Consider the following 14,884-nt stretch of genomic DNA (forward strand, 5'->3'; position numbering starts at 1 on the left):
ACCTCTTTGGAGAAAGACATCACTCAGCTGTGAAAGATCATCATGACCCCTGCTTCACGTTCCATCAACAAAACTGTTAAGTCCATCAGCTTAGTTACCCTTTACCCTTGCGTGGGCACTGACTCAGAGCTACTGAAAGATTAGTGTGAGTATGAAACGTTTAGCTCCAGAGCATCATTCCCTTAAAATGAAAAATCCTGAAATTCATTGGCAAAAAAGAACAAAACTCTCTGCTGTTTCTAAGTTAAACCAGTGTTGTTCGAGTCAGTCTGCTCTTCTCATAAATGACTCTACAACATAAATGGCTTGATAAAATGAAAGGTTACTTCTTACCCCTGTCAGTCCACTGGATCTGGGGGGTTGGTGGGTTGCTCCTCTAAGCGGTCATCCAAGGACCCAGGCTTTTCTCATTATGAGATTCACCTTCATTCAGGTCTTCTTGCTTCAGCTAATGGACAAGGAAAAGAAACAAGGCTATCAGGTAGGCCTGGAAGTAGCTCATGTCACTTCTACTCATATCCCTTTGGTGAGAACTTAGTCATATGGCCATACCTAAACTGGAGGGGAGGCTGGAAACTGTAGCTTAATTGAATGCCCAGGAAGTAGAGAGAACTCAGATATGGGTGAGATCTTGCAGCCTCTGCTAATTAAACAATAGAAATGTGGGGCCTAATTAAACAATACAAGGCTTTTTTTTTTTTTTTTTTTTTTTTTTTGTGGACCAGTGATACATTTAGTATTCTCATCTCCAAAGACAGGCAAGGCTTTAAGTTCCATCTATTATGTAAGATGTTCTACTCTGGACATGTGGACAATTTCTTCATGTGTAGATAGCTCACATTTCTGGTATTATCTTGTTGCCTCTGGTCCAGCTTTGCCATTGTGGATGGAATAGAAGATGGAAACAGCTGTATTTTCACACAGCTGAGGCTCATGGTTGGCCTTCTGATAATCAGCCAACTACTGGAACAATCACCACTGAGGCAGTTAGATTTTCCAAGTATCTAGCAGTTTGGTGATGAAACGTCTGAGCCAGGCTATGGAGGGGTGAGGGAGGAAGGATGGCCATGTATTAGATTCATTTAGGAGCATTTTCAATATATTCATGCTGATCTCGGGGTGAATCAGTATCAGATGCACGTTTCTGAGAGAAGGTAAGCAAGAAGTAGATTTTGCAGGAGCTCCCCTTGAACTGGCCATACCTCACTATGCTGAAAATCAACACTTGCAACTCTAAGTTGCTCTCTCTGTAGTTGTCCCTTTTTCTCCAAGTAGTATATTCATACTATTTCCTCTTTTTTGGAGAACAATTTTCCTACTTGGTAATCACTGAAGTTCAGTGTATTAGTCTGCTAGGGCTGCCATAACAAAGTACCACAGACTGAGTGGCTTAAACATCAGAAATTTGTTTTCACAGTTCTGCAGGCTAGAAGTCCAAGATCAAGGTGTTGGCAGGTTTGGTTTCTCTTGAGGCTTCTCTCCTTGGCTTGCAGACAGCCATCTTCTTGTTGTGTCCTCACCATCCCTGGTGTCTCTTCCTCTTCTTACAAAGACACTGGTTATATTGGATTAGGGTCCCACGCTTATAACCTCATTTAACCTTGATTACGTCTTTAAAGGCCCTATCTCCAAATACATTCACATTGGGGGTTAGTGATTCAACATAAGAATTTGGGGGGACACCATTCAGTCTATAATATTCAGAATGTGAAAAGGTCTTGGGCAACACAAACTTCCTTCTGGCTTCTTAAGACCCTACAGTTTTAAATTTTCTTGAATCTTCTGAGTCACAAAAAATCATCAGTGGCAATTATACTCAGGATTCCAGTTAGAAAAGTAGGGTTGGGTAAATTGAAATTCATTATGTAAAATTTAGAAGAATTCAGTTTCAGAATATGGAGCTGTTCCTCATCAGCTTGAAGTAACATTTCAAGTACAGAACTGGATAATTTGGATGAGTTAGGCAAGTTTTCCCTTGCTCTCCCCACTCCATTCCTAAATTACATTCTTCAAGTGCCTCCCTACTTCTTTTCAGTGTCTTTCTCACCAATGTGCTCTTCACGTTGAGGCTACCAGATCCCACTATTAGCCCCATCAAAACCTATGTGTCCTCTGCCTCATTCTTTTAGGTACCTGCTCTGGAGAAATGGCAACTAACTAATGTGACAGGCAATTCAGATAAATGTGCAGGTGGGAGGTGAGTATTTTTAAGCTAGGGCCCTTCTTATGTTTGCATTAATGAGGTGTCTTCTGACAACTCGAAGGCTTTATCCGGAGGGAGTGGATGCTTTACTTCAGAATCTCATTGTTCATGAACCTTACAGTACCTGAGGCTGGTGAGTGACGAAGGCCCTCAGAGCATACTCTCCAGGCAGTCCCCACTCCCTGAGTGTAGAAAAATCAGTCTTGCATTTTCCCTCCAAACAGCTGACCCATGCAGCTATGTTCTTAGGAATAGATCATCCATTTCAAATGAGTACATTTCATTATGATCTACAGGGCATGGTTTTTCACAAATGCATCTAAAAAAAATCTCCTAGTTCTCCCTTCCCTTAACTCTTTCATGATCTACTTATAAATTATGAGATCTGAGAGAGTGGAGAACTGTGTCTTGTTGATCTTTATATCATAAACGCCTAGCCTATTATGCATATAGTTTGTTCTCAGTAAATATTTGGTGAATATATTTATGCTCTAGTACAGTCTTTTTGGCAAATACTATTTTCATTATCACGGTTTTAAAAATGTGCAACCCAAACAGAGAAGAGAATGATTCAGATGTTGGAAGCAGATTTGGACTATATAAACTGATTCGAGGGCCATATCTCTTTCCAACTCCAAGTGTCTACACCATTAGGGTTAAACTCATGATATTTGAGTCAGCATGCCCTTTGAATGGCATTATTATTATTGTTTATCATTACCTCAGCTTTTACAACATGCTCGGTGTTGCAGAAGACATTAAAAAGACACAGTTCTTGCCTTGGGGCTTACACTCAGATAGGCAAACAAACAAAATGTATTTAAGAAGAGGTAGATTGATTGCAGGGATGCAATTTCCCAGGTGTTTGTATTTGTGCTTTGGGTTCGTTTGTCTTTTAACCAGCTGTGGGCTAGAGAAATCTCTAAACCTTCCTTCAGAACAAGGACATAAATGACAAGACTTGAGAAGAAAATACGAGCCTTGATATGCAGGACACAGGGCTGAGTGTCCAGACAAGATAATTTTGGGGATCTCTGTGGTCTTGAATTGCTCTCTCTCCGTCTGTCTCTCTCAACAATTCGTGCTTCCTGTGGGTTCCTCACTGGAAACTGAATCATTAATTTAAAAATGGATTACCAAATTTTATGGCCCATTTTCAAGGATTAGGCCAGTTCTTTCCTATCAAACAGTGTTTAAAAAAATCGACCAGTTCTCCTTACAGACTGAGACATTTATTTGTACAAAATTTAGGAAAACTTTTATCTCAAGGAGATATTACCCTCAAGTTTAATTTTTGAAAATCCAATTTATAAGCCAAAATGAAAAATGTAGTTCATACTTTTTACTCAATTTTTCTGGTGGACATTTAAAAAATTCTCTCATGTAGTTATAGAATAGAAACAAATGTGTCTATTTTGGATATTTCTTTGGTGTTTGCGGGAAATATTTGTGTGTGTGTGTATGTGCACATAGAAAGCATCTTCACCTTATAAATCTAAATACTGTGTATGTTTATTATCACATGAGATCAAATACCTGCTTCTGGGAGTAAGCCAGGGCAAAACTTTAAGTTTCACGTGTAAAGTACATGAGGAACACAATCCGTATGCTTGGTAAAGCTGTTGAAATGTCCAGATTGCACAGGGGGTGGCAATAATCTTCACCGCACAGGGAAGAGTCAGGTTCCACTTTTTTTGGTCACTGCAGTCTCTAGGCGCATGGAGGGGTTTCTCACGAGGGTCTTGATCTATGAAAAAGATGTAAGCACCCAGAGCCATGCATATTTAGACCTTGGTTTCCAAAATTTCTGTTTAATTCCACTTTCTCATCACATGCACAAGTGTGGTATGCCCTTCCAGATGGCTCACGCAAATGCTTTGTCGTACTTCACTCACTCTTTGCATGTCAAGCGTCTCTGGGACTACATACATCACCAATTAGCATCTTATATTCATTTGAAAGGAATAGTTCTGCAACATTTTACACAGTTTTCTTTGATAAAATTTGCACATTGGGGTGTTCGTCTCTTATAAGCATCAAGGATGTGATTGTGGAATTTTCCTCCCATCTCCTCCCCCCTACCAAACATTTTTCCCTATGCAGCACCATTTGATCTGTATTTTAGGGGAAATGTCTTTGGTTTGATGTTTCTGGAACTTGGTGAGACCTTTTTAGTGGGTTTACCAATGTGTACTGTAGGCATTTACTATGTCACATCTCTCCCGTGGCTGTTTTCCAACACTCTCATTTTTCAGATTCTAGATCATGAGACGTCCTCTTTGATCTATGGATTTGGCACTGCCATCCCCTCAACCTTTTGCAAAAGTCTTCCAGCTAGACATTCCTTATTCTGAGTTCTGTGACGAGCATTTATTACAGTGGACTTTTTGTGTTGGCCCTAATAGTAAGGAGCAATCCTGATGTATCTAAATCACATTTAGCCAGTACACCAAAGAGATGCTACGCACCAAAGGGATCAAATTGTCACCTAGAAAATGTTGGCAGTTACTTTGAAGTTTTCCAAAGTGTAAGAAGCATTGACACATTGGTGAACAGGCAAGTGGAACACACAGAACTCTGTTAGGTCGTGCCTTCTTGGCATTTCCACCTGGACATCTCACAGGCATCTCAAACTTTATATGCTCACTTTCAGTATCCCCAAAACCTGTCTCTCCCTAGTCTCCCTCATCTTAGTAAATGATTATGTCGTCTACTCAGATAATCAGCCCAGAAACCTGGAGTCATCAGGAATTCCTTCATTTCTTTCATCCTCCCCATTCTCCTTCACCCCTTCCCCCCAAACCTGTCATTAAGTTGTTTTGGTTCTACCTCCATATATCTTGAATTAATTCCATCATTGCCAACCCCACTGTCACCTCCTGCTTCATCCCCAGTTCACATCCTAGTTTCTGAAAACTTCTATAACCTCTAAACTGCCTCCCTACTACAGGTCTGATATTCCCATATTCCCTTTTCCACTCAAATGTTAGAGTTCTTCATAGGATAAATTGAAGCAGGTCTCCTGGCTATTTAATATCCTGCATTTGTTTTCTGCTGTGCGTAGAACACAACCCAATCCTTCTTCCACCCACCCCCTGGTCTACAGGCCCCTGCGTGTTCTGATTACCTCTCTCCAACAGGTACAGCCTCACTAGGCTCTAGCAGCTGCACTGAAATTTTGGGTTCTTAGAACTTTTCCAGTTCTTCTTCATACCCGAGGATTTCGCACTTGCTGTGCCTCCAACCTGAAAAGGTTTTCCCTCTGGTTCTTCATTTGCTTGGCTTCTCCTCACTCTTTGGATCTTTTCTTGAATATCTGTTCCTCAGAGAGGGCTGTTACCTTCTGGTACAGCATCCTGTTTATTTCCTTCAAAGCACTAATCACAGTGTGAAAATACTTTGGTTATCTATTCACTTATTTGTCTGCTATTTATCCTCTATTGTCTAGGATAAGCTCAGTGTTCTCAAGGCCAAGTTCTTTCTTGCTTAATTTATATCCTTGGTGCTACACACAGTGCCTGGCACACAAAGTCACTCAAAACATATTTGCTGAATGAATGTCACTAAAGAGTTTTGAGGAGGAGAGTTGAGTGTATGTGGTGTGTGTGTGTGTGTGTGTGTGTGTGTATGTGTGTTGCAATGGTTGCGTTAAAGGAAGTAGTATTGACTGAATGTTTGTGTCTCCCCAAAATTCATATGTTGAAACTGAATCCCCACTGTGTTGGTTCTAGCAGGTGGGGACTTTAGGAGGTGATGATGTCATGAGGGTGGAGTCCTCATGAATGGGATTAGTGCTCTTATAAAAGAGGCCCCATTTCGTTCTCAGCTTTGGTGGTCTGGGGTTCGTGGGTTTGGACTCTGGGCGCTGACCTACATACCGCTCATCAGGCCGCGCTGTGGCGGCATCCCATGTCCAAAAATAAGAGGGAGATTGGCACAGGTGTTAGCTCAGGGACAATCTTCCTCAAGCAAAAAGAGGAAGATTGGCAACAGATGTTAGCTCAGGGCCAATCTTCCTCAACAAATAAATAAATTAATTAATTAAATAAAAGAGGCCCCAGAGAGCTCCCTCCCCTCTTCTACCCAGTGAGGACACAGCGAGAAGAATGCTGGGCCCTCACCAGACTCCAAATCTGCTGGTGCCTTGATTTTGGACTTCCAGCCTCCAGAACTGTGAGAAATAAATATTGTTTATAAGCCACCCAGTCTATGGGATTCTTGTTCTAGCAGCCAGGATGGACTGAGACAGGAAGGAAGTATGTTCTAAGTAGGAGTAGGAGGAGAGATAGGAAGGCTTGGCATCAGCATGGCAGGAAGTCAGATCAACTGAGGGGGTCCCAGCACAGGACTGACACATGAAGCCTGGCTCAGTGCAGAGATCAGAGGCCTTGGCTCATAACCTTGGCAGTTTGCCAGAGACCAGTCAAGTATGTACCGATTGGCGCCTAGGAAAACAGCACAATGTACTTATTCACATCGAAAAAATAAGAGAACCATATCTCCAGGGTAAAACAGAGTACAGATCTTCAAAACAATCACGTGACATGGCTGAGGCCACATCACCTTCAGTAAATGGGATAAACTTCTATTTCCACATGGAAACATACAAGTGAATGCTTTTGATCAAATTCACCACCCTCATAATCTGTAACTTAATTTTAAAAATAGGGAGAGAGCAAAATGGGCTAAAGAAAAACATTTACCAGATCAGAGTAGACAGTGGGATGAAGTCATATGGGTGAGAACTTTATAAGAGCACTTCAACCACACACTACTCAAATTAGGGGAAAGAAGCACATTCTTTAGTGAAAATAAATTCACTGTCCCTGTCAAAATCTGATTCGGAGGCACACAGTTAAAGTGAGTAAGCCCATGGGCTCTACAAATAACAATAATTGTACTGCTACATAGCATTTCATGAGCACTTGCTATATGCCAGGACCTGTATTAAACTGCTTACATGTGTAGAGGGAGCAGAATTCACCACCCCAAAATGTGTTTCTTTGGCTTGATTATTTTTGAGAACAAAAGACTCAGGAAGATACTTTGACCTTCCCCAAATTACCTAAAAGAATTTAAGACAGAAGGCCTGTTCCAGGAAGGGGCTAATACCATAGATAACTACAGTATAACATGAACTAGGTGTGGTAGCAGGGAGGAACCTAGCAAGGCTCCTTTGATCAAAGTCCTCCCCATGTCTCATTGTCTCTGCAAGGCATGGCAAACATTTGTTTACCAAACATCTGCCTTTCCATCTCCATGTGAGTTGCCTTCCTCCCCTTCGAAGTTCCAATCCACTACACCCCAACATGCTCCTTTGTCCTTAGCTGAAGATAGTATTTAAGGTGGTGGCTTTGGCCATTTTGGTGAGTTACCCAGTTTTCCTGGGTTTCTCCCATGTATACATGTTATTAAACTTTGTTTAATTTTCTCCTGTTATTCTGTCTCATGTCAGTTTAATTCTTGGACCAGCCAGAAGAGGCTAGAGGGTAGAGGAAAATTTCTTCCTCCCCTACGCATGCATTATCTCACTTAAAACAGTAAACCTAGGAGGTAGGTATGAATAGTGCACTATTTCCACAGAAGAAAAACACGAGGTTAAGAGAAGTTAATTCTTTTGCTCTACATCACAAAGCAAGTGTGGGAGGTGGGATTCAAACCCTTATCTATTTACATTTAGAGCTTGAGCTCATTATCCTCTACTGATTTGCAAATCACTGGGTAAGGGCACTGTTTCTGATTGGGAAATAGTGCAAAATGGTGGTCCTGATCTTACCGATTCTCAGGAAAAATATACCCTCTGATTATACACCATAGAATATTTAACGTATTGTGCAGTAATTTTTTTTTTTTACTTTCCCGGTAGATTGCAATCAACTTCAGGTCCTCACATTGTCTCCTCATCCCTGGTACTTAACACAGTTTCTGCAGCTCAGTTGAGGACAGAGGTTGGGCTTGTCCTGAAACCCTGATCTGTGAAAGTTGTTTTTCATTTGATTATTTCTGTCTTCCATTTACATGAACTAGTTTAATAAAACAAGTCATAGCCATTTAAGCGTAAACATTTTTAAGAAGAACTTGCATTGTAGTTCTTAAAAATGAATAATAAATAATCCTGATGGGGAATGTCACTAGTTATGAATGGTTAAATCAAAAGAGTCTGAAGAATATGCTTAAAATTCCAAAGAGAATAATATTAATTTTAAACATTATTCCATTTTTAAGTATTCTCAATCAAATAAAACAAAATATAAATACAAACAAAAAATAAAAACTAAATAAAAACAAAAGAAGAGAGAGAAACTGATTCAGTTTTGGAACTATCACATGGGGACAATTTCAAAACAGAATATGAAGTTTTTACAAAATTCATCCTTCTCATTATTCCCATTTTCAGGTAAAATGCAAACTAGATGCAAGCATTTTTTTAAAACACTGTGTTATGTGTCTCATAGGCCAGAACAATTGAAGCAAATCAGATCTCTCATTTTAATAATATTTAAAAATGTATATTATTGACTATGCTGAATGCCATGACTTCTGGAGAACCATTACGGCTCACAGGATAGCTTTTTATTTGGCATTGTATCAATTTGAAGCCCAGAATGACATGATCTTAATGCAGAGAGCCAATATGCATGTGCAAAATGGGATGGAGAGAAAGGTAAGGTGCGCAAGCAATAGGCAATTCTCAAATGTCATGGTTTCAGCTCTAAAAAATAGGAAGGCACACATTGAAAGGAACGTTTTGCTCCCTGGTCTGTACCAGGCGCTTCTGTCTCCATGCCCACCACTTCTCCCTTCCGCCCGCCTCCATGCTGCGGCGCGTGGAGGACCGTTTGCCCCTTAAATATCACACATAGCTAATTTGCATTATAGACTATGGGCCCAAGAGGGAAAAACGCTTAATTTTATTAATAGAATGGATTTTAAATCTCTCTACAGGAGGCCACAGAATACCCCAAAGGGCTAATCTATGCTATGGAGAGATGGCAAATCAGAAAAGCCCCAGTGAGTTTCTTCCCCCTCAGAATTTGTTCCCAGTGAAAGCTACCACTAGACGGATTGGCTCTGAGCATCCTCTGTTTGAACACTGGAATCGTTCTACACCTGATGTACAAATACCTAAGCCCCTGAGATTTACAATAGGAATGCTAATGCATGGCGTAAGCCTTGCTGAAACAAACAGAGCCAGGATAATAATTTTGTAACCTCATGTTGACATAACCCACCAGCCTGCTGAAGAGGCCCTTCATGTAGAGGAAACAGAGAAACTATAATGATTTTCAGATACAGTTGACAAGAGACCATTTAGTAAACTTTTATTTTTTTTTAACTAACAGTATGCAGGGATGTTGTATTCTAGGCTGCTACTAATAATCTCATCAGAATGCAAAAGCAGCGACTGTGTTATAAAACCAATGATCTGTTATATTCTGCAAGAATTTACAAAAGCCTAATGTCATTTACTACACCATGAGAACCATACTTGGATAAAAAAAAATAAAACACAACAGAATTCAAAAACTGATTACAGCTGACGAAAAAATAAACTGTTTGCGAATGCAATGCTTTAAAGGTAAAACCTACCACAGTGACAGATATGGAGCCCAGGGATGACTTCAGGAGGGAGGAAGTTGGTGTTTAGGAATGGATAGATGTGAGTCGTCATTTAGGGCCCTGTTGGAATCAGGGCATCCATTCAAGCCCAGGATTCTCCCCTCCTCGATTACTGCTGAGTGTGTGTTGCGGGCTCAGGCTGCAGGGAACCTGCAGTCTCCAAAGAGTTTGCTTCTTTTTTTCTTTCTCAGCAGCATTTTTGACAAAAGCATATTTCTAGCAGTCTTAAATATAGACGTTAAATGATTTAAAAAGGGAAGATCTTTCTTTGGGGACATTTGGAATAGTCAAGTCAGCTGAAAAGTCAGTGGCAGGGATCTGTCAGGATCTCTATGTAGCTGGGACTCAGACGGCCTCTCCTCTCTCTCAACTCGTACCCTAGGATGGGTGGGAGAGCGGAGGCAGAGGCAGGCTTCCCTCAGACCATATGCTTGCTGCTCTTAAGGATTTCATGGATTCCATTCTGGCAGTTTGTGGCACTTTAATTCTATAAGGAAATAAACGTGTTTAAAGATTCTTTCCTTGCATGCCCAAACCAAAGTCTTCTGCCTTTTTTCAGTGATGAAAAAATCAGCTTTCTGAAGGATGGTGTCTACTTTCTTCTATCTCTATCGATATCACTATATCCATCTATTTATCTATCGTTCGTCCATTTATCTATCCATTGAGAGAGAGAGAGAAATCTTAAGTTTCTTCCAAATCTTAATTTTCTTCCAAAATTCTTCTTGGAATTGCTATAATATTTGGAAGGAATCTATTATTCTCTCCTTTGCAAACTAAGTCCTTTGGAAACATTTTTATCACCAGGACGGGAGTGGTAGAATGTGAGAAGCACAGGGTCCTTAATATTAACAGGCATTTTTACAGTATTGCTAACCAGCTTCCAGCAGATTCCTTGAAGCAAATGTATTCTTAGATGGCCCTGAGGATGCACTTGGTCCTGCACACTTGCAGGGAGTCATTTTGAAGTGTTGACTTAGGTGCCTGTGAGACATCTGGTAATAATGAAAATGGAGCTTTTCATGCTTTGGGATTTTATGAATGAGCTACAGTACAGTCACTGAAGAATCACTAAAGTACATCTCTACAGGAGGAGGCTGTCCATATTTTTTTTTTTTTGTGAGGAAGATCAGCCCTGAGCTAACATCCATGCTAATCCTCCTCTTTTTGCTGAGGAAGACCGGCTCTGAGCTAACATCTATTGCCAATCCTCCTCCTTTTTTTTTTTTCCCTTTTTCTCCCCAAAGCCCCAGTAGATAGTTGTATGTCATAGTTGCACATCCTTCTAGTTGCTGTATGTGGGACGCGGCCTCAGCATGGCCGGAGAAGCAGTGCGTCGGTGCACGCCCGGATCCGAACCCAGGCCGCCAGTAGCGGAGTGCGCGCACTTAACCGCTAAGCCACGGGGCCGGCCCTGTCTGTATTTTTTGACTGTTGATTAGTTGCATATATTGACAGTTGTCCAGAAGGAAACTAAGACTTGCTGTTAAGTCTGAATTCCCTTCAGATCAACTAGTTTCAGACCCAAATGAAGTGATGTTATATTTCAGGAGAATCTTGCTCACCATGGATATGTAGAGGTGTTTCATAGAAAAGACAAGTCTGTTTATTAAGGAGTCTGAATTACACAGGACAATAGTCAAATGTGTGAACTGTTCCCTTGCCTTAACTCATGCTGTTTTTCTTCTGAATAACTGGAGGAAGTCACTGTCTGCCTGATAACCTTCCATTCACCCTCAAGAGCAGCCCCAATGCTGCCTCTTCTTTGTGACACTCCCTACTCTTCACAGATAAAGTTAATTAATTCTCTTTTAAGTGTCCACAGCACTGTATACATAGTTCTCTTAGATCTCTTGTTAACTGTCTTATAAGTGTGTGTATAAATGTATTTATTTATTGGTTTATCCTACCAGAGTATAAATCCCTCAATATTATTTTCCATTCACAGCACATAGCTTAGGTCCTGGCATATAACAGGTATCTAATAGATTTTCCATAATGAATAATTACAAAAGGATTTAAGGAAGATCAAACTTATAGGAAAAAATTAGGAAATGATATCTACAATTTAAAAAATCTGGACTGACTATTGATCACTTAAGAAGCAGATTTAGAGGATTCCTAAACAATTAGGAAGGCTTAAATTTAAAAACAAATTTAAAAATAAACATATTTTTCTTCATTCTAAAATTGTATGGTGTCACATCTGAGGGACAGGTCCCTTCCTCAGTCTAATAGGCAATCAACAAATTAAACATTGGAAGGAAAGTGTTTCATTTGCTCTCCTTAAGAGAATATACACATACAATTAAAATTATTGGTCCTTTTGAGAACTGAGAGGGAGTTTGAAAAGAGTGATTTATATAGACCTACTAATTCCTTTATTCAACAAATTTGTATGGAGCCCCTGGTATGTGCCCAGTTCAGTGTCAGGTACTGAGGGTTCAGGGATGAACCAGTGTGACTCCGTTCCTGCCCTCCTGGGCATAGAATATAGCGAGTGAAGTGGACTTCAAATAAAAGACTTTCTAAAAGTCATGTTACCACGACTGTGATAAGTACCATAACTGACAAATTCAGGTACTTTAATAACATTCAAGAGGGGAATCTGACCTAGAGAGGAGACATCTTCACTGAAGAAGTGACGATTAAGCTGCAATTAGAAAGATGATGAGGGTGGTGAGGGTGGGGAGGACAGGGGGCTTTAGGCGAAGTGTAGTGAAAAGAAGAGGGATATCGGTAGAGAGAGAAAACAGCAAACGTGTGTATGAACCTGGTACATTTGAAGAAGGCAAGGGTGGGGCTTGGCAACGAGGCTCCAATACAGTGAAGCGAGACTGGAGCTGAGAGAGAAAGCTGGCAGGGATCAATGCTTTCAAGAGATCAAAGGACATGGGATGTACAATGGATGAGGCCAGGGGTAACATGCAGCCCATGCAAATACAGCTCCAAGAGAAGTCCCCTAACTCCCTCCTTCGAGCCAGATAGCCACCCTCCTCCCTCATATTTACCCCTTTGTATATAAAACATCCAGGGGTGCTACTAACTTGACGATTTATCTTAAAAGGAATTGGAATTCGTGGGAGAGTTTTGAGAAGAGAAATGACCTTCAGATTGGAGTTTGTGAAAGACTGCTGGAGTAGGAGGAGAACAGGTCAGAGAAGGGCAAGGGGCAGCGTAGACGGGAAGTGAAGAGGTGAAGATGGCGCACAGTTGTTGATAGTGGAAATAAGTAGAGGGACATTGATGAATTGGAGGTACATTTTAAAAGAATAATCAACAAATACGGGGTGTGAGAGAAAGAGAGTTGTCAAGGATGATGTCAAGGTTTCTGTCGTGAGCCTGTGAGTGGATATTTGGCCAGTTGTGGAAGCAGAAACACTTGAGGAGGAATAGTTTGGGAAGGAAAAAGGGTAAGTTCAGTTTTTGGAACTGTGGTGTTTGAGGTGCCTGTGGAACATTGAAGTAGAGATATTAAGGAAGAGCTGGACATAATGTTGTAAGAATTAGAATAGAAATCAGCATGGAAACAAAAATTTAGGGATCATGGGCTTACAGAGGAAACGTGGGCTATTGATAAAAATTATGGTAATATAGAGCTTCTTTAGATCAGAATATAGGTCATGGGTTGTTCTCTAAGAAGTGATAAAAGTTTTCTTTGTTTTTATACATTACTATAAATGTATTGTCGATTTTTTTGTAGTAGCATGTTTTAGCTTTTTAGTATCTATTGTTGGCTACATTTTAATGATATTTACTATGTGTTTTGCGTTGTACTAGTACTAGCAAGTATGAGACTTTCCCCATTACTCTGGAGATCATACAATACAGAAATTATTAGAAAATTATCAAAGACATTCTCAAATTGTTTGACACAGATAATCAGTGAAATAGCCATTCAGAAAAGTCAAAGAGGGGCTGGCTGGGTGGTGTAGTAGTTAAGTTTGTGCACTCCGCTCCGATGGCCCAGGGTTCGTGGGTTCAGATCCTGGGCGCAGACCTACGTACCACTAATCCAGCCATGCTGTGGTGGCATCCCACATATAAAGTAGAGGAAGATGGGCACAGATGTTAGCTCGGGGCTGATCTTCCTCAGCAAAAGGAGGGATATTGGCAATAGATGTTAGCTCAGGGCCACTATTCCTCACCAAAAAAAAAAAAAAAAAAGAGAGAGACGTCAAAGAAGTGTCAGATCTAGATATACATGGAAAACATGTATCTCTCTGTATGTGTATATATACACACTTGAGCACACATATCACTAAAGACATATGTTATCATTTTATAGATATTCATAATGAAGTTCAGAGAGGTTAAGTGATATCACGTAGTTAACAAGCAGCTGAAGGCAGACTTGAAATCTCTACACTCTTTCTACTTTCTTTCCACAGTTTGTTCTACTCAACCACTCCTAATTGCTGTAATAGCCAATATTAACAAGTCCTTCTGCAGTTTACTAAGCACTTCCATCCTGATTACAACTCTATGAGGTTGACAGATCTGCACCGCAGTGGCAGCAGTACATAAAGTGAAGCCTTCTGACTTGTAGTTGTATCCCACACTCTAGGAATATCTTGAGTTCGTGCAAAGCCAGTCTTGGACTTGTACTGAAACTATGCATGTTACCCATGGAATTGATGAGTAAGGGAGTGCTACTCACAAGATCCATTGTGAGGACAGTGGGCACACAATCAGCAGGATCTGGGCCAAAATAATTAGTATGGAATGCACCAGAATGAAAGCCACCTTCTAAGGGCTCAATTTTTGATGTTATGTGCAGAAGTAAAACTCAACTCACTTCTCCCCGGGGGTTGAATTTTAAAAGCACAATGAATGAGGATGTTCATTACACGTATGGTTTAAGGCACCTAAGGGAATGGGAAGGAGACCAGAGGAAAAGGAAATAAACATTATTCAAGTTTCAGGAACTCTGAAAGGTAAGAAGATGGGGCAGGTGAAAGAATAATAATGACAATATCGATGGTGATGATGACAGGAGAGAAAGGAAAAGGAGGACCCAGTACATTCACACATATGTTTCTGCTTTAAATCATCTGCTCA

The 14,884-nt window shown here is 40.5% G+C and overlaps 1 protein-coding gene across 1 annotated transcript in view; it reads right to left on the reverse strand.

Annotated features, from left to right (window-relative positions):
* Nucleotides 1-358: 358 nt before the first annotated feature.
* Nucleotides 359-14,884, reverse strand: part of LOC131415358 (coiled-coil domain-containing protein 178-like) — a 186,406-nt gene continuing 171,880 nt past the window's right edge. The window contains exon 3 of the transcript XR_009222434.1: nt 359-448. The gene's annotated coding sequence lies outside the window, so the exon portion shown is untranslated. The remainder of the gene's footprint in view (nt 449-14,884) is intronic.

The sequence above is a fragment of the Diceros bicornis genome, chromosome 16 (genome assembly GCF_020826845.1).
Source record: "Diceros bicornis minor isolate mBicDic1 chromosome 16, mDicBic1.mat.cur, whole genome shotgun sequence".
NCBI classification, from domain to species: Eukaryota; Metazoa; Chordata; class Mammalia; order Perissodactyla; family Rhinocerotidae; genus Diceros; species Diceros bicornis.